Consider the following 19127-nt stretch of genomic DNA (forward strand, 5'->3'; position numbering starts at 1 on the left):
CCATCTACAGGGACTGTCCCAGGACATGTGTCACCGCCATCTACAGGGACTGTCCCTGGACACGTGTCACCACCATCTACAGGGACTGTCCCAGGACACCTGTCACCATCGACAGGGACTGTCCCAAGACATGTGTTACCGCCATCTACAGGGACTGTCTCAGGACACCTGTCACCACCATCTACAGACTGTCCCAGGACACCTGTCACTACCGTCCACAGGGACTGTCCCAGGACACCTGTCACTACCGTCCACAGGGACTGTCCCAGGACACCTGTCACCACCATCTACAGGGACTGTTCCAGGACACGTGTCACTACCATCTACAGACTGTCCCAGGATACCTGTCACTACCGTCCACAGGGACTGTCCCAGGACACCTGTCACCATCGACAGGGACTGTCCCAGGACACGTGTCACCACCATCTAATGGACTGTCCCAGGACACCTGTCACCACCATCTACAGGGACTGTCCCAGGACACCTGTCACTACACTGCCCACACACTGGTCCTCACTGGCACACTGTGTGACACGGTCTCTCAGGATCTTCTCTGTCCACGTAATATCTCCTTGTGAGCATGTCACCAGTCATGGTAGGTAGCCACCTGGTCGAGGGACCCAGTACAGCCCCTGGTGCTGTCTGGTCAGCGTAGACAGCTCCTCTTTCTAAGTCAAGGTCACAGCGTGTTCGGTGTGTGGGGGTTTTGAGGTTGAGGGCACAGGTCGGGGGCAGCTGTGGGCCCTGGACCTGATGTGCACCAACACGTGTTTAGTCAGGGATGACAGTGCTGCGTCCCCTCCCTGTCCGGTAATCCTCAGCAGAGGCCTCCGGCCCCATTAGACCTCCTGGTTTATGGAAAGACCTTTCCTTAGGGTCCCTCCCGGCCCCTAGCCCCTGCCTGTGCATATGGAGTATAGAGAACGTGGGGGCCCCGTGTCACCAGCACCCCCCTCCCAACACCGGCAGCCCCAGGGGAGCAGATTTGGGGTCAGTGAGGGCACCATCCTCCCTGCCCACTTGTAGGGACGGGTCCCCCAGGTCAACAAGGGCACAGAGCCTGCAAAGCAGGAGGCTGTGTTCTTCCACACTGGCACTGCTGGCGGGTGTGGGCGTGGCCACCGATGGGAGGACGTCGACCTGGCTCCGGTCACACACCATGTCCCTCATGCTGAGCTCAGGCTCCTGACCCTGTGCTGTTAGCAGTGCGGGTGGGCTGCTGGCAGGAGGAAGCGGGGAGGTTGCGTCCTGCCTGCCTCAGTCTCCCCACTAGGTGCTTTTTAAGTAAAATTCACCGGGTGTCAGATTGACTGTCTTAACTAGCTGAGTGTCCAGTTCAGGGGACTGAGTACATTCATGCTGTGCGGCCATCACACCATCCCCTTCCAGAATGTTCTCCGTTTCCTAGTTGGAGCTCCGTTCCCGTGAACGCGGCCCCCATCTGCGTGTCTGCGGACCTGACTCCCTAGGGGCCTCGTGTAAGTGGGATCGTACACGTCGCTGTGTTGAGCTGGGCTGGCTTTGTTGAGCACAGCGTCCTGGGGCCTCGAGCCGGCGCCGGGGGAGGAGGACTCCGTCGCGTGGATGGACCGCGTTTCTCCATCATCCACCTGTTGGTGGGCAGAGCGGCTTCGGCCCGTTGGCTGTTGTGAGGGACGCTGATGTGGCCGTGGGGGGAAGCCGTGTCTTCCGTTCTCTGCCCTCCGAAGCGGGATTGCTGGGTGGCACGTGCTTCCGTTTTTAGTTTTTTGAGGAGCCGTCTTGCCCCCACTTTATTGTGTCTAAGGCACAACCCTGTGACGTTTGGCACATTCACAGCGTCACGCGACCACCAGCTCCGTCTAGTTCCCAAACGCTGTCCTCACCCGACAGGACCCCGTCCCCACCTCCCTCCGCAGCCCTGCCTCCGCCTCAGTGCACGGGCGCCGCATGGCCTCTGTCACCTGCACACCATGCTTGCGGCTTGTCCACGCTGCCACCTCTCACACGTCACTCCTCGGGGGGATGAACAGGTCCGTGCGCGGTGGGATTCGCTCCTGTTTCACAGAGGGGGACAGTGAGTCCGACGGGGGTGCCTGCTGTGCGCCGGGCCCGCCCCACCCCGGTGACGGTGCGGCAGGTGGGGGCCTTTTCAGCCCGGGACCCTTGTCTTCCCTTCTCAGCTTATCCCTTCAAAAGCCACCATGAGCACTGCCGCGTGGGGAGGGTGTGACGCGGGGCCCAGCTAGAGGGCACGCGGGGGACAGGTGGCAGGTCTGGGGCCCCTGGAAGGATTGGGGGGGGACCCCCCACGGGAGCCAGGCCGTCCCTGGCCTCCTGAGCGGGGGTTCCCTGCCGACCATGGGGGACCAGCCCCCCCAGCCCCAGAAGCCACCCCTGCAGAAAGTCCCCCGAGGGCTGTTTTGACTCAGCGGGGACCTACCCTGGATCCCCTCGAGGTTCTGTGAGACTATTTGGTGGAATGAGTCAAAACATCCAGAAGGTTCCTGCTTAGGAGGGAGGCAGTGGGGCCGGGCTCGGCCCCCGCCTCCCCCGGCACAGCTGCCACCGCGGCTGCGCCAGCACCGGGCCCATCTGCCCGCCTGGCGCCCGCCCAAGGTGGGGGCGGGGTGGGGACATGGCGGTCGCTGTCCCGCTCTGTGCCCCAGGGGCCGCTGCCGGGTGTGGACACCAAGCCCCAGCCCAGCACCAAGAGTGCTCACTGACCCGCGATGTCTGCTTTCTCCCGGGTCTGCGCCTGTCATAAATGTCCCCTGCCACCCACGGTCCCCCGGGGGACACCGACAGGGCGATTCTGCACTTTGGAGCCGAAATGGCTCGTGGGGACGGAGGAGCCCCTCCTTCAGGTTTCAGGCACGAGAGGCTGAGCCCCGAGGCACAGCCCCTCCAGCAGGTGGGGGTCCCTGGGGTGAGCGGGGGTCCCTGGTCCTGGCCGCTGCACCCTCGGGCCTCACACCCCCGGTGGGCGAGGCCCTGTGTCCGGACCACCCACGGCTGGCGGCTGGCCGGGGTCCCTGGCTCCGAAGGACAGGCCTTGGGGCAGTCGGCTCCCTGCTGCCCCTCAGAGAGGCGCTGGGGCCGCGACAGGCTTTGTGGCGGGAGCGCGTCTGTGCTGGAAAGCCGGCTCCCCCTCGTCAGGAAACGCCGCTGCCCCCCGTGCTGTGGGGAGTCCCTGCCCCCCAATGACTCCACTGCTATTAGATGCATTTTATAGCTCAAGTCGGTTAGAAGGCCCCGCAGAAACAGCCCAGACCTCACGATGGCTGCTGGGTGTGGAAAGGAAATGTACCTTGCAGAAGGTCTGAAGGAGAGACCTCCGCCCCGGGCCAAGGGCTGAGTGTGCATGTCCCCTGGACAGCCTGCCGGTGGGTCCTGAGAAATGGGGTCTTGGCTGCCAATGGCTCAGAAGACCACCAGGTAACACAGGAGATCAGCCTGGTGGCCTGCCTGGAAGAGGAGGCAGGCGGGGGGGCAGTGGGCAGAGAGAGCTGCAGAAGGGCTGAGTCCTCACGCCTGTGCTTCAGAGCAGAGGTGAGCACCCCTCCACCTCTCAGGGGAAATGTTGGGGCCATGCCCGGCCTGTAGCCAGGAGGTGGGCACACACGGGCTTCAAACCTGAGGGTTCTGCCCACCCCCTCACCAGCCCCTGCGTGCCCGGGGCATGCTGAGAGGCTCCTCCAGCTTCCCCTCCCTGCTTGCCAACTCGGGGAGGCTTGGATATCTGGGGACCAGGCTGGGCCTGGGCAGCTGTGTGAGCTCAGGCGTGCGTGTGGAGCTGCTGGGACTGGGTCATGATGTCCGCTCTGGCCTAAGCTGTGTGCTTTGGGCAGTTACTTACCCTCTCTGTGCCTCTGCTGTCCCGTCTATACAGTGGGAGGAGTGGTACGTTTTAGGTTTTCACTATTACTTCTAAGTAACGGAACAAGCTCACAGGCTGTTGGGAGAATCACCGCAGTTAACGTCTTGTCAGCCAGGACCCTGAGCTGTTTCCCTGTCTTCCCTCGGAGGCCGGAACTGGAATCCAGGCAGGGGGTTGTCACCGGTGCTGAGGGCTGCAAGCCGGGACCCAGCTTTGAAGGGACCTGCCCCCTGGGGATGGCAGGGGTAGACTCTAGCCTATCCCTTTGTGTTTTGCTGACCCACCCCTCCAAGAAGGCCCCCCAGTGCAGGCAGCCCCCTGAATAGGCACCCACAAATAGGATAGGCTTAATGTTCCAGAACACTGTAGACATCAGGTTTCTCACCAGGGGAGTGAGAGGTGGGCTGGATCCTCATGTGCCAATACATAGAGATCCTGCCCACTCTGTCCACGCTGATGCCCGGGGCAGTCATGGCTAGTCAATCTCTGTCCATGCTGTGCCTAGGGCAGACATGGCTAGTCGATCTCCGGCCACGCTGTACCCGGGGCAGACATGGCTAGTGGATCTCTGTCCACGCTGTGCCTGGGGCAGACATGGCTAGTCGATCTCCGTCCACGCTGTGCCCGGGGCAGACATGGCTAGTCGATCTCCGTCCACCCTGTACCCGGGGCAGACATGGCTAGTGGATCTCTGTCCACGCTGTGCCCAGGGCAGACATGGCTAGTCGATCTCCGTCCATGCTGTGCCTGGGGCAGACATGGCTAGTGGATCTCTGTCCACGCTGTGCCTAGGGCAGACATGGCTAGTCGATCTCTGTCCATGCTGTGCCTGGGGCAGACATGGCTAGTCGATCTCCGTCCATGCTGTGCCTAGGGCAGACATGGCTAGTCGATCTCTGTCCACGCTGTGCCTGGGGCAGACATGGCTAGTGGATCTCCGGCCACCCTGTGCCTGGGGCAGACATGGCTAGTTGATCTCCGGCCACGCTGTGCCCGGGGCAGACATGGCTAATGGATCACGGCCCTCCCTTCTTTTTGAGTGTGCCTGGGCGGACAGCATGTCTCTTTCTTACGAGCGGCCCTGGTGCCCACTTCTTGCCTGGACTTGGCATGCAGGTGCAGATCTATGGGACCCTCAGCCTGAACAGACTCTGACCATATCAGCGTCTATAACCGGGGACACCTGGGGGAAGAGATCGGAAGGGGGCCTGACAGCCACTCGTGTCTAAGGGAGGCAGGATGTGCCGTTGAGGGTGTAGGGAGGATCCTGAGATGCCCCAGGAAGGAGAGAGCCAGAGTGTGGCTGCTGTGGTGTAGACTGTACTACTCAACTACCAACACAAGCCCCGGAGTTGCAGTCCTGGTGTGCACCCGGCTCTGGCACGCGGGGACCTTAATGGGCTGTGCCCGCCCCCACAAGCCTCCGTGTAAATGCCGAGTAGTGCGTCCTGGGCGCGTGTCCCTGGGCTGGAGAGTAAAGCGGGCCAAGCGGGCTGGGTGGTGACAAACCGCAGGGAGGGTCAGGATCATAGGAGACGCTGGCAGGGGCGAGGGAGCTCCCTGGAGGAGCGGGCGGGCAGGCATTCAGCCAGGTGTCCGTCAGCAGTTGCGGGCTCCAGTATCATTTCCCAGCAGTGCCTGCTTTTAGGGGGTCTCCGATCCCCTCCACACAGCCCTTCCTGGGCGCGATCCAGGCCCCCGGCCCTCTGGCCGCCTCCCCTCCCCCAGCAAAATGGGGCCAGGATGTGAGGGAGCGCGGTGAAGACCCCTCCTTTGTCTTCGGTGCCTAGGGGGCAGGAGGGCCTCCACCTTCATGGCTGTGGGCTGAGGGCCCTAGGAAGAGGTACCCGCGGGACAGCCCCAGATCGGGGAATCCCGGCTGGCACCTTGCCACCACCTCCCTGCCACCCTCACCCACAGGAGCCAGACACACTCCAGATCCTTGCCAAGCTGGGGGAGGGACCGCACTCGCTTTCTGCTGCCTGCCTGTAATTAACAGAGTAATTAAAAACAGGATGAGTTAATTGGTATTCATTTATGTGGCAGATGTTTTTAATTGAGGCAGGAAACAATTTACCTGTTTACATAAACAATGGCAAAGCCAGGCTTGTAAAACACATTTTTAAAAATATTTTCCTCCCCCTTCCTAAAAAGAGCTGAAGTCTCTTGGTCTCCTTCATGAGAGGGCCCGGCCAGCCCTGCCTCCAGGGAGGCCAAGCGTTCAAAGATTTGCTTCCAGAGGAGGCTGTTTTCTTTAAACTCAGAGAAAGGAGGTGTTGTTCCCAGGTGGTGGGGACGCCGCCTCCCGAGAGGGCTCTGGGGAGCAGGGGACCCCGCTTGGGCAGAAGGTGGACGCGCAGGTGCGGCACTGCCCTGTGTGGGGGGGGTACCTTTCCACCTGCAGTTTGGCGCCTGGCGGGGTGGGCCTATGACGTGGACGTTGTGCACCATGTCGAGTAGAATAAGTAAAAATCCAGGTGAGGTGCTCATGGTGCTCATGGTGCCCATGACGCACGGCTCTAGAACCTTCCGTGGTCACGGGAGCTCTCAGCGATGAAGAGGGTGCGTTGTGGGCCCCGCGTGCGCCGCGGGCAGGACAGGTGAGCGTGGGGCAGCTCAGCGAGTGTCCCAGGGGTTACCTGTGCGCGGGCTGGCCCCAAGTTGGCACTTGCTGTATGCGTGGCGGCCTGGCACACTCGATCCATGCTTGTCTTCTCTTCGACCCCTGTTAACTCTCCGAGGAGGAGCCGTGTCAGGTGTCGGGCGAGGAGACGCTGCAGGCCACGCCCCGCCGCCAGGTCAACGTCTCCGGATGCACCTGAGCCCCGCCGAGAAGGGCCGGTGGCGGGCTCTCGCTCCGGTGCCGGGTTTGCCTCTTTGTACAGTTGTATCTGAGCAGAAACATCCGGAAGCATCGACAAGAGCCGTCCCCGGAGGCTGCGGCAGGCGGAGGGCGGCGGGTGGCGGGGCGGGGACCCCCCTTCCCTGTCCCCGGGTCCTCGCCGGTGGAGCGTGGCCGAGCGGGGGCTCTCCCTGCCCACGGCGGCCGGTGCCGGGCCCGCGCGGGCTCACCAGGGGCACGCCGCCCACGTCCCTGGAAGTAGGGAAGAGAGGGCCTGAGACCAGGCGTGAAGAGCGAATGCACGGCAGCTGGGCGAGCCACCCCGGGGGCTCCCGGCACCTGCCCTGGGAGTCCCGGCCGTGCCTTCTGGGTGACGGGAGGCTGAGTCTCCAAGCCCTTTTGATGGCTCCTGGGACAAGAAGATGGGATGTTCCAGAATCCACCAGGGGGAGGGCCCCACAGCTCCCAGCCGGAGGAATGTGGTCAGTAGCCCCTGTGAGGTGGGCGCAGTTCCCTCCCTCCCGGACGTGCTGTGAGGCCGCCCTGCCTCCAGGCCTCTCCTGTGTGGCTGGGGTTAAATCATAAAATCAACCAAGCCATGGATATCTGAGGAGGGGAGCAGGGAACGCAAGCCCTCCTCCAGTGCTGTGTGACCTGCAGCCAGGATCTGAACCTCTCTGAACATCTGGGAAGTGAGGGCCTCTCAGGTGCTGTGGGTGTCGGGCTGGCCTCCTGCCTTAACCAAGTGTTCTCCCAGAGGAAGCGTGAATCTTCCAGCAGCCCCCGGACCCCCTCGGAGGCAGAGGCAGGAGACCCTGGGTGACCGTGTGCCTCTGAGTGGGGCTGGGAGCCGCAGCTCCGCCCCGTCCTGGGTCCCTGCGTCCGGCGTCGAGCTGTGAAGGGCCGACTCTCACCACAGCTCAGGTGCACCTGCTGGCCTGTCCTCCTTGTGACAGTGGGGAGGGAACGTCAGAGACGGTCAGCCAGGCCTCCCCACGCCCGGGCCGCCCCCGGGCCGGCATCTCCTGCAGCCGCTCCCGTTGCGGGTTTGTTTGACGGTGTCCCCCGCGGTCCCTCAGGTGCTGTCGCCAGGCGTACTGTGTCTGCGCCCCTTGGGGGAGACTGAGGCTCAGAGAGGTCGCCGTGTCCTGGGTGCCACACTCCTGTCTGCATCCGTGTCTCTTGCGTGCACGTGACTGGTGAACGGCGTCCACGCGGGCCATGCGGGTGGCCGTTCTGTGGCTGGGGGCCAGCGGTTAGGGAAGGGCTCTCGGTTGGACACACGTGCAGGTCAAAGCGCCAGCCCCTAGTTGTTACTTAGCATTCGTGCGGACAGCACTATTAAGTTCTGGCAGCTTTCCTCTGGAGAGTTCAAGGTGATAGGCAGCCAACTTGCACGTTACTTGAACAATGAAAACACCTTAGGGGTCAGCTGAGCCTTCCGTGGCGCCTCACTGCCCGTGGAGGCGAATCCTGGCTGCCTGGCGGGCTTTCCAGACCCTCCGCAGACCGGCTGGACCTTCCGGCGCCTCCCCGCCCACTGCCCGCCGTGACACCGGCGCAGTGCTGTGCTCGGGGACTTTCTCCCACCGCCACCGCGTCTTCAGTCACCGCGCCCCCTCCTCTCTCCGGGTGCGCGAGCCCCACGGCCACCAGGCTCCAGCCACGCCTCACGGCTCCCTGGAAGGTTCTCTGACCCTGGACACAAGGCCCAGGTGTGCCCCCCAGGGCGGTCTGTGCCCCCCCCCCGCCGCCTCTGTCACCTCAGCGGGCAGCCTGGCTGACTTAGGCCCAAGGACACGTGAGCTCCTTGGATTTCAAGTCCTTTCCTTACCTAAGCAATCCGTGGTGCTGAGATCTGCTTATTAGCTCCCGTGAAGGTCTGTAATTGCCTGTCACGCGCCATCATTGTCTCCTTCGTGGTGGGCGAGGCAGTGCTGGGGGCTGGCGGGCAGGTTAAATGTAAGTCGAGGGCATGGTTCAAAGCGGTGATGGCTAGTGTGGAAGGGAGTGCGGAAAGGAGGACGTCTCGTCCCCCTGCTCCCCGAGGGCAGCTTCTGTTTCCTTTCAGAGACTCTGAATATGTCTTAGGTCACCGTGAAGAACTCTGGGGTGTTTTGCATCTTTCTTGGGGTCTCCCCCCTCTCACGGGAAACAGGCACACAGGCACCCCGCAGACTCTGCCTGTGTTGGCCCCCGCCCGGTGCTCTGTCTCATCCCCTCACGGGGACAAACCACGACCGGCCTCCTGTTCACATCTCCGTGTCCGTTACCCCGGGAGACTTTGCCGACTGTCCCCCGCCCAGGGGAGGGCCCTCCCGGGGTCCCCAGCTCCCTCCCCGTCCTGACCTGGCCCGGTGCGTGAGTGAGCAGTGGTGGAGCGCTCACTTGATGGGCCTTTGCTTAGTCGTCAGAGCACCCTTGCCCCCGGTGCGCAGGTAGGAAGCTGAGGCCCAGAAAAGTGAGGGGCCTTGAAAGGGCCACTCGAGAGATAAGGCCTCCTGCCCAACCCCAGTGCGCTTTTCCCACAGCCGCACAGATCTGTCTGTCCATCTGTCCTGTCCATCTGCCTGTCCACCCATCCACCCATTCATTCATCCACACATCGATTCATCTGTGTATTCCCCCACCTACCTGTCTGTCCATCCATCCACCCACCCAATCACCTGTACATCCATCCACCTGTCCGTCCGTCCATCCGTCCATGCGTCTATCCGTCCATCTGTCCGTCCATCCGTCTGCCCGTCTGTTCATCCGTCTACCTGCCACTCACTCTCTGTATATTCTCACCACGAGGCAGCCATGCCAGTGCGTTCATTGTCACATCCCAGTGACACTCAGGCCAGTGTGCAGATGGGCCACTTCCCCCTGGTGGCAGATGTGCGTGGGAGGGGCTGGGAGGGGACTCCCAGAGCTCCAGGACTAGCGCGGGGCAGGGAGGGACCCCTTCCTCCCGCTGCCCCTCCCCCCAGCAGGCGGCCAGATGTCAGGACGCCCCCCTCCCTCCGTGGCTCCGCAGCCCCAGCAGCTGGGCCGGGAATGTGCCTCCTTCGTGGGCCAACCGAGGGGCTCGCGGGCCGGCATTTGGGTCGTGTTGGCGGCCCTCCGGAGAGCGCGGGAGGTTTCAGTCCAGCAGCTCTGAGCTCCCCCCCCACTGTGTGCTCGGCGCCAGGACGCTGTGGAAGGTGGGGGCGCGGGATGTCGGGGGCTCAGGTCTGAGGAGGTCTGGCCCCCGCCCCTGCTTGTTTGGGGCACTGGAGCTCCGGGCCCCACGGCCCAGACTGAACCTGCGTCCCCGGCAGCCACGGCCCTTTCTCATCGCTTCTCTGTGCGCGTTTGTTTACAAGACAGAATGACACGTGCCTTCGCTTGCTGGTTCGGACACGGGGGTCCCTTTCCCACGTGCTTGGGTTGTATCTGCGGGGCGTCTCTGCCCGTCAGGGAGGCCTCCTGCCGCACACGGAGTCGAGGGCCCGGCGCCGTCCATGCAGCCGCGAGCGGTGGGCGCGGCGAGTGTCTTCCCCGCTGAATGCGCTGTTCCGCACACGCCCCGCCGCGGCCCACTGGCCCCGCGCTCTTGACAAAGTGCCTGGTGACGCTCTTGTTCCCGCGGCGGCGCCCCTGTGGGCCCTGCGGCGCCGTGGCTCAGGCTGGTCCACACCGGAAAGCCGTTTCTAAAGCCAATGCACCTACGGCCGGATTTTTAAGGTTCTGTCGTGTTGCGCTGACCTGAGGATTTCCTTAACAGCCCTCTACGGGGGCCACCTCATCTGTCCCCTGTCGTCTCTGGTAAACAACTCAGTGATAAGCACCCTCCCAGATAACCTGTGTCCCCGATGGTCTCCCTGGAACACGTCCCTGAGGGGGACGCGGCTGCCACACTGAGACCCCCACCCCCCGCCCCGCTCTGAGAGGGAGGAGGAGCAGAGAGGCAGGAGTCACGGAGCCGACCTCCGTTTGTCCCCGCGGTCCTTGTGCTGCGGTTCTAAATACACTCTGTATCCATCAGGGAGCACCGTGTAACAGTTGTCACCGTGTAACAAACCACCCCGAACTCAGCAGGCCCCCTGGCCGCTTCCGGTCCCACCAGGCTTGCTCTCCGGTCTGCGGTCAGCGGCTCTGCTGATTGTGGGTGGACCCTCGCTTGATGGGGGGCTCAGCCCGGCCAGCTCTGCCCCACGAGAGTCCTGTCCTCCGGCAGGCTGGCCTAAGAGAGCAAGTGCAGCGGACGCCCTTGTGTCCCGGCTCAGAGTTGGCTGACATCACTTCTCATGTCCCCACATCCAGAGCCAGGCCCTGGGCCGGCCAGCTGCGGGGCAGGGACCTCCCGGCCACGTTGAGTAGATGGCAGCTGGCGCTCACACAGCAAGGGGCGTGGGCCTGGGAGGGGTTTTGTGAGCGTCCTCACAGGAGGAGGAGGGTCCGGGTGCTGCTCACTGGGCCCCAGCCAAGCCCCGCCCAGGCTCCGTGCACCATAGGGAGCCGAGCTCTGAACCTGAGGAGGGTGGGGGCCGGAGCTGCGTGGGGGCGGCAGGTGGGGGCGCTGGTTCTTTCGCAGGCCCATCAGCAGACCATCGAGGGCGCCAGGCGCTTCTGGGCTCCGTCTGGGGGTTAGCGGCCACAGGACGACAGGCAGTGGACGTGAGAACAGACTTGGGATGATTGGGGGGCGGGGCAGGACGCGCAGGGAGGGTGGTCCTGGCCTGGGGGTCAGCGAAGGCTTTTCCTCCTCCGAGGGACGTGAGCCAAGCCTGACTGAAGAGAAGGAGGTGCTGGGCAGGAAGGCGGGAGGGGGGCAGCGGGAGTGCGCGAGGCACAGCGGGGTCCCGGCGCGGCCCCCCGTCGGGTCCTGGGACACGGCTGGAGGGTCTCGTCCCGTCGTCCTGGTTCTCGGCGAGGTTCTGTCTGTAAAGAGTGAATGGGCCGCGCTTTCCCAGAGATGCTGGGAAGAGACGACAGGCCACGTGCGGCCGGGGTGGCGTCTCGCTGCCTGAGGTCAGACGGGGTGGGCGGGCCCGGCCCGGAGGGGACCCCTGGGCTGGCGCTGCAGGCCCATCCTGCTGGGGCTGTGTCCTCTCGAGACGGGACCTTCCCGCCCAGGCCGACCGGCTCCCTGTCACTGCCGATGGCACGTCATGGCCGCAGCTCAGGGCGGGCCCGGACAACACACGGTGTCCCCTCTGTGGCCACGAGCGGTCTTCACTGTGAGCCCCTCTGCCCACGTGCACAGGGAGAGACAACCTCTGTCGGCCACCAGCTGGGGACGTCAGCTGGAGACGTGGGATCTGCTGTGTGATGGCTGCGTGGCCCTGGAGCAGAGGACACCTCGCTCTGCCTCGGTTCTCCCCGCACCTCGGGCTCTGACACCGCATGGCTTTTTCTGGAGGGTTTAAGGGACAGAGGGTTTCAGCGCCCAGAACATGAACGGCTCTCAGCAAAGGGAGCGAGTTTAAAATCAAAGTTGTGCAGGGTGTGGGGGTGAGTCCTTTCCCCCCGGGACGCCGCGCCAGGGCGCCCCCCAGGCACATCTTCACCCGGCTGCCACTTGCTGAGCACACACCACGCCCTTGAGTGCTGGACACTGTCCGTGGGTCACCTGTCAGTGACTCCTCGGTGGGGGGGTCCCCCCTCCCTCCTCAGGTGTGAAAACCAAGGCCCAGAGTAGAAAGGCCACTGACGGTCCAGCCAGGGGATAGAGACGGGGGTGGGGGTAGCCAGCCAGAACCTGGTTTGTGAGGCCCCTGTGGGCTCTTGTCCAAGACCACCCCCACCGCAGAGGCGGGAGTTATGGGCCCCTTTTACCAGTGGGTAAACTGAGGCTCAGAGACGGGCCGTTTCTCTGAGTTTGCGGTTGTTTGCAGAGCAAGACGGGGTGGGGGTGGGGGGCCTGTTTTCCTGAGTCCCGGCCCGGCTTTGTTGCCATAGTGACCTGTGACCCCTGCCGTGGCCCCACAGGCCCAGGGGCCGGGCAGGCTGCGGTGGTCCACTGGGTGGAAGGCTCTGGATAGATGTGGCCCCACCTCGGAAGGCCCACGGCGACCGGCGGAGGGAAAGCACTAACCCCTGTGTGTCCATGCTCGGACTTAGGCCTCGGGGCCGCGGCGGTAAGGAGCAGGTGTGCGAGGCACCTGGGAGTCATCAGGGCCCGCCCCCAACCCCGCGTGGCTGTGCTGGGATCCAAGACAAGCCTCCCCTGTGACCTTGGCCTTGGAGCCTCCTGGTCAAACCCACCCGTCTGGACGTGGAGGGTCACCCAGTGTCCTGGGTTTGCCCTGAAGGCAGGCAGCCCCCCAAAGCCTCTTCACCCCCTCCTCACCCTGGTGGCCCCCATCTGTCGCTGGTCAGACCCTTGTGAAATACGTGTCTTCCTAGGAATTCATGCCTAAGTTTTCCTGCTTCTCCCACACATGCCCACGGGCAGCGGGGAGCCCCTGTCCCCACCCCCGCCAGAGCGGCTTCTCACAGACCCGCCCCCCCCCCGGGCCAGGAGAAAGGTCCGCATCGCAAGGGGGTGGCCGTGAAGGAGGAGGGGCACTTGAGGTCTGGGGGCTCGGTGCCCCCTCCCCCACACGAGATCTCTTGCCTCAGTCTCTGCACCCCCCGCCCCCCTCGGGAACCATGCGACTCGGCCCCTCTGGGCCGTGTCCTGGGTGAGCTGCTGCCCGCCTCCTGGGCCCAGGCCCTGTCCAGAGCTCTACGGCCCCCAAGGGGGTGACTGCCAACACGGTGGGGGCCCCTTGACCTTCCCACCCCGCCCTGCAGCCCAGCCTCTCACAGCTCCGCCCCGCCCCAGCCCCCTTCCCCGTGGCCAGGAAACCTGCACCGATCGAGGGAGCCAGAGGGATGTCCGCTCTCCACCCGGCCGCCGAGCACTGGGGGGAACCTGCTCTGGGCATCACAGCCGCCCACCCCTGGGAGGCCATGTGCCCGGCCGCTGTCCCCACTGCTGGGCTGTGTGGCATCCATGTCTGAACACACCTCAAGCACCCTGGCAGTCGTGCGACCCCCTCGTGGGCTCCGGGTCGGGCCTGCAGGGGGCCGGGAGGGAGCTTTGGGCCCCACGCGGAGCTCCTGTCCCAGAGGAGGCACAGACAGACCTGGCAGTCTGTTGAGCTGTGGCCTCAGGTGAGACCCCTGGTTCTCCGCTGTCCAGTAGGCAGGATGGCGTCGGTGCTGAGGGGTGGTGGGGGCCTGGAGGACACGGCCGAGACACTGCGGTCAGGGGCAGCTGGGCAGGATCGCGTGTAGCCCCGGCTGGCACAGCAGCTTGGGCCCGACAGGGAAGGACGTAGGGGGCCTCAGGAGGTCCCTACGGGGTGTCTGCCTCGCTTGTGACCCTGGGCGTCAGTGTCCTTGTTGGTAAAGTGGGTGTGTGAGGAGGGTGCTGTCACCGTCCACTCAGGACCCTGGAAGCCCCGCCTGGACGGACAGACGAGGAGCTTCTGACTGGCAGATCTATGTCGGTCCGGGGCGGGGCTCCCCACAGGGGTGACTGGAGGGTCTGCAGGGGGCGGGTCACTGCCCTTCCCTCCGAGCTGTGCAGCCTGCACACCCCCGTGGAGGCCCCCCGGGCTCTTCCTGGGGCAGGTGAGCAGAGCTGGTCTCCCACACCCTCCAGCGGCGCACACACAGCCGAGCGGCAGGACTCACATGTGCCAGAGGGAGCCCTTGAGGGTGGGGAGGCTGCTGTCAGTGCCCTGTGCTTCCCTGGGCTCCCCTGGTTGTCATTCAGCAAGTACGGAGTGCCTAGTGCATGCCTGCTGCGTGTCCGCTGCGTGCCCGGTGCTGGTCCAGGTACTCGGTCTCACTGAGAGGGAAGGCAGCCTTCGGGCAAAGACGCAGAGCGTGTGAGCTCATGATTCGGTGAAGGTGTCTGCGGGAAGAGTCCCTGGCAGAGGGAACAGCCAGCGCAAAGGCCCTGAGGTAGGAGCGGTTAAGTGGACTCGACAGGGGAGGGTGTGGGAGATGAGGGCAGAGAAGGGCCAGGCACGGAGGACCGCGTGGGCACTCTCAGACAGAGGGGCGGGGAGGCCACTTTGTACCGGTCATGGGAAATCGGTCTCAGAGGCCAGCTTGCCCCCGTGGCTCCCAAGAAGGGCAAGCGTGTGGGTTCACCTCGGCCGGAGTTTTAGAACAGGGGCCCGCTGCCAGCCCCCTGCCAGGGACAGCCCGGCTTCCGGCTCTGCCCCCTCCTGCCCTGTGGCGCCCTCGCTGTGTGGGGACAGTGAGGCCGGCCTCGCTGGGCCGCGGAGCGCTCCGCGAGGCTGGCCTTGGCCCGGTGAGCTGGGCAGGGCTTTATGGACGGATAGGAGATGGGCGTTTGTTGCAAATGTGGGTTTGCTTTTGGCCTCAGCACCACCAGGGCCACCGAAGTCACTCTGTCTCCCTTGCGTATGGATGTGGACCCTGAGGCTGGGGGCAGCGTGCCCAGAGTCCTTGCCACACCCCCGTGCTCTGCCCTCTGCAGAAGGGTGCAGGGGCCCCGAGCTCCCAGAGCCCCTGCCTCCCCCGGGCCTGAGCACCAGCTCCAGGAGGGGGGTCTGGGGTGGGGCTGCGTTCCTGGCTGCAGGCCCTGAAGCTGGGCCCTGCCCGGTCTCGACTGGGGGCACATTCCAAGGTTCCACAGAGAGAGTGGTTTCTGGGGCCAGATGACCTGGGTTTGAGGCCCACGTGGCCTCCCCGGGCCGGGTTTCCTCATCTGCGCACCGCGTTTGCGTATGTGGGGTGAGCTGGGGTGATTCATGTGGCCTCACCCAGCGTGCACTCAGGACGTTATTGCCACGGCTTTGTTACCTCCCTGTCGGTACCTGTCCCTGCCTGTGCAAAGGCCCTGAGGCAGGTTACCTGCCCACCTTCCTACTTTCTCCTGACCTTTGTAAGGGTCAGATGAAGTACCAGCAGAAACCAGACCTAAATGACCAAAGTAGGGGCTTGTTACTTCTGGCAGCAATATGGACTTGAGGCAGGCAGGGGAAGGTTCTAGAAGCCCAGGGCTGGGAGCTCTGGGCTGTGGCCAGTTCTCAGCTATGGCGGGCGGGCTGGGAACCACAGCCGGACAGGGACAGTGATGGATGGGGTGGCTTGTTCTGGCACATTCCATGTTGTTTCCCACCAGCTCCGCCCGGCCTTGGAGGGCCGCTTCCTCTGCGGACGGATTAGAGATCAGCTGCGGACTGGCTTCTCTGTCTGGGAAAGACGCAGGGTGTCCCTGGGGCCTGCGGCTATGGGCAGAGGTCTGGGAACGTTCTCAGGCCTCTGCTTGCCGTGCCTTCGGCTCCTCCACTTGCTGGGACGCCCAGCCCCAGCGCCCCGTGTGCAGGGCGGACCCGCCACGGGAGAGCCCCTGGGAGGGTGGACAGACGATGGGGGGCACCACAGGCTGTGGAGCAGTGGATGAGCTGCCCAGGCGGTTTCCAGCCCCCCACGCATCTGTGTGGCCTCAGTTTCCCCGTCCGTAGGTGGAGACCGGGAGAGCCACTGAGGGCTGTGGGAAGGTCACGCGCCTGCAGTCTGGGCCTTTCCTGTAAGGAAAGTGCTGTTCCACGCACGCTGGGTGGGCTCCCCGGCTCCTGCCCCCGAGCCCGGCCCACAGGGTGAGGGCCTGCAGCTCCCACCGTCGTCCCCACCTGCGTCGGCACGAGGCCACGGCTCCGGCCGAGACTCTGCATGGGGCTCCAGGGGTGCTGGGGGGACCCCGGCATCTGGTGACAGGACTCGGCACCCTGTCTCTGGATTCCATGCTTGCTTCCGCTCATGTGGCAGGACCCTTGCTTGCGGAGACAGGTGTCTGCGCCCCCGGGGCGGGGCCTGGCCCTCGCTGCTGATAGGATGGGCGGGGGTGGGGCACAGGGGCACTGCTGGCTGGGGCCCCCAAGATCAGAAGGGGCTCCCCGCAGCCGGGAAGATGGTCCTCACATGGCCTGCCTGAGTTGGGCCCCAGGACGGCGGACCTCCAGCCCCAGGCGGCCGTCCCTCAGGCTCTGGTTGGCCCACGTCGCGTTCCCGGGCGGCTGGACGAGGGCCCGGCTGCTCTGGCTTCAGAACTTTCTGATCAACCAGCCAACCGTGCTGCTGGGGGCTCAGCCCTCCGCCCCGCAGGCTCCGAGACCCCGAGCCCAGCACTAGCTTTCTCTGAGCGTCAGATGCGTTCTCTAAAATTAGATCATGGAATTCTGTTATCACATGGGATTCCTAATAAAAATCATCCTTGGGGTCCCTTTGCTCTCCCTGGCCTGCGGGGGAGGCAAGCTGATTCGCGGGGAGCACACACAAAGCCCCGCGTGGGGACAGCTGTCATCTTGTTATATGTTAATATCGTAAGAAAGGGGCTCCTGGGGGGCCCAGTCGGTCGAGCGTCCAGCTCTTGGTTTTCGCTCAGGTCATGGTCCTGGGGCTGTGACATCGAGCCCCGTGGCGGGCTCCGTGCTGAGTGTGGAGCCTGCTTGGGACTCGGTCTCTGTCCCCCACCCCCACCGCTCGCTCTCTCTGAAATAAAGATTACGAACACGTACATCGCAGGAAAAAGGTGGGACTGGATCTGCTGAACCAGAGGCCTCTGGGGGGGAGCTCCCGCCATCGGTGGGGGGTCTGTGGGGCTGAGGGCCGAATCAGAAGTGTGGGATGGCCCGGGGCGTGTCGGGGGGCAGGGCAGGCCAGGTGACCCTGGGGAGTCCTCGTGACACCTGAGGCCCCGACGGTGCGTTTTGGAGAAGGCGTGAGGATCCCTCCAGGTGCTGTGTGTGGAGCCTGGGGTGAGGAGGCAGGGGTGCTGGGGCCCCGAGAACCAGGGAGGGAGAGAGCCGCGTCCCGGGGTGTCCGGGTGGCAGGCTGTCCAGCCCTCGTCGGCTCCCTCGGCAGCCTGGGCGGGAAGCAGGACTGTCCCCCTCGCTGGCTGCCAGCACCTGGCGTCCGCTGGTGGCGCCCTTCCCCCCACACCCCTGCTCCCTGAGCCCAGCCAGCCCCATGGGAGAGCCGCGGGGAGTCTGAGCCTCGAAGAGGGTCTTCGGGGAACCAGGGAGCAGCCCTGGACTTGGCACTGGGCCTTGGGAGGGGGCCGGGCAGGAAGCCAGCGCCAGGGGGAGCCCACCCCGTGCGGTGGCTCGGTTTGCCCACAGGCCGCAAGGCTGGGGGCCGGGCAGGCTGGGGCTCCCGCACAGCCCGGGGGCTCAGGGACAGGGCGGAGCTGATAACTAGTGACAGTAACTGATGGTGTGATGGCCCTGTCTCCTCTGATCTAAAGTGTCGGGGCCCCTCTCCTGAGCAAGGGAGGCCAGAGCGGAGCTACCGGGAGGGAAGGAGCCTTCCAGGCGGGGTGCGCAGGGCTCAGAGTGGGGGCGCCCTGGGCGCTGGAGAAGGAGCACAGAGGTGGGTGTGGCACATGGGCCCAGGAGGGGCAGGGGCGGCCAGGAGCCTGCGAGCGGGCCGAAGCAGCTGTGTGCACCTTCAGTGGCCCCCTCCTGCCCGTGCTGCCGGCCCCACCCGGCCGGCCCTCCTTCCTGGCGCTTCTCACCTCAACACTCTGGCCTCTGGCCTCTGCGCTCTCTGTTCCTTCAGCACAAATGCTGTTCCTCAGCACCACAGCCCACGCGGCTCTTCCCCGAGGGCCTCATTTTCTGGGCTGGGGCCTGTGCTGAGGGGGGCCGGGACGGCGGGGTCCTGGCACACAGGCTGTCCCAAAGCCTTTGCCGAAGTTCACCAGGTGCCTGTGTGCAGGCCACTACCCCACCTGGAGGGGCAGCGCCGGGACGCCGATGAGGTCCAGGAGACCCCGAGGCCCCAGCACTGCGCCGCTGTCACCCCCACCCCCACCCCCACCCCCACCCCCACCCCACGGCTTCTTCTGGAAGGCTGTGTCCTGCGGACCAACATGGCCCCGCTGCTGTGCGCCCTCGGCAGACCGCACGTCTCTGTGCCTGTGAACCAGGGCGACAGCAGCACGGGAACAAGCCGCGAGTGCTTGCCTGTGTCCTCCGTGACCCCTCCTCAGGCCCACGTGTGTCCACCAGCCAGGTGCTCAGAGGCGGTGGGGACTCCGTGCACCCGGCCGGCGGCACTGGCAGGTTCCCTCCACCCTCTCCTGTGGGCGAGGCTGAGGTGAAGCCCCCGGTCGGAGTGGGAACAGGCCACGTGTCCCCCGTGTCCCAGCCTGGCATCCAAAACGCCCCCCAGGCCCCGCCCCGGGTGACACTGCAGACGCAGGGCAGGAGGGCCGGGTCTGCACCCTGCAGGGTGGCCTGGGGCCTGCAGGGCCGGCCGCCCTTGCCTTCTTTGGTTGTCACCAGGGACTGGCCGCCGTCCCCGCGGCCGGGCGCGCCATTGATGGGCCCCACAGCTGCAGCGCACGTGTGCCCGGCCGTCAGCTCCCTGACAGGCGGGCCGCGGGGGGCAGGGCGCCCGGCGGGAGGCAGGCCAGCGGCTGCAGCTGAG

At 64.9% G+C, this 19127-nt stretch overlaps 1 protein-coding gene across 1 annotated transcript in view; it reads left to right on the forward strand.

Moving 5' to 3' along the window:
• Positions 1-19127, forward strand: part of CBFA2T3 (CBFA2/RUNX1 partner transcriptional co-repressor 3) — an 80267-nt gene that overhangs the window by 36777 nt on the left and 24363 nt on the right. The gene's annotated exons all lie outside the window — the stretch shown is intronic.

The sequence above is a fragment of the Suricata suricatta genome, chromosome 16 (assembly GCF_006229205.1).
Source record: "Suricata suricatta isolate VVHF042 chromosome 16, meerkat_22Aug2017_6uvM2_HiC, whole genome shotgun sequence".
Classification (NCBI taxonomy): domain Eukaryota; kingdom Metazoa; phylum Chordata; class Mammalia; order Carnivora; family Herpestidae; genus Suricata; species Suricata suricatta.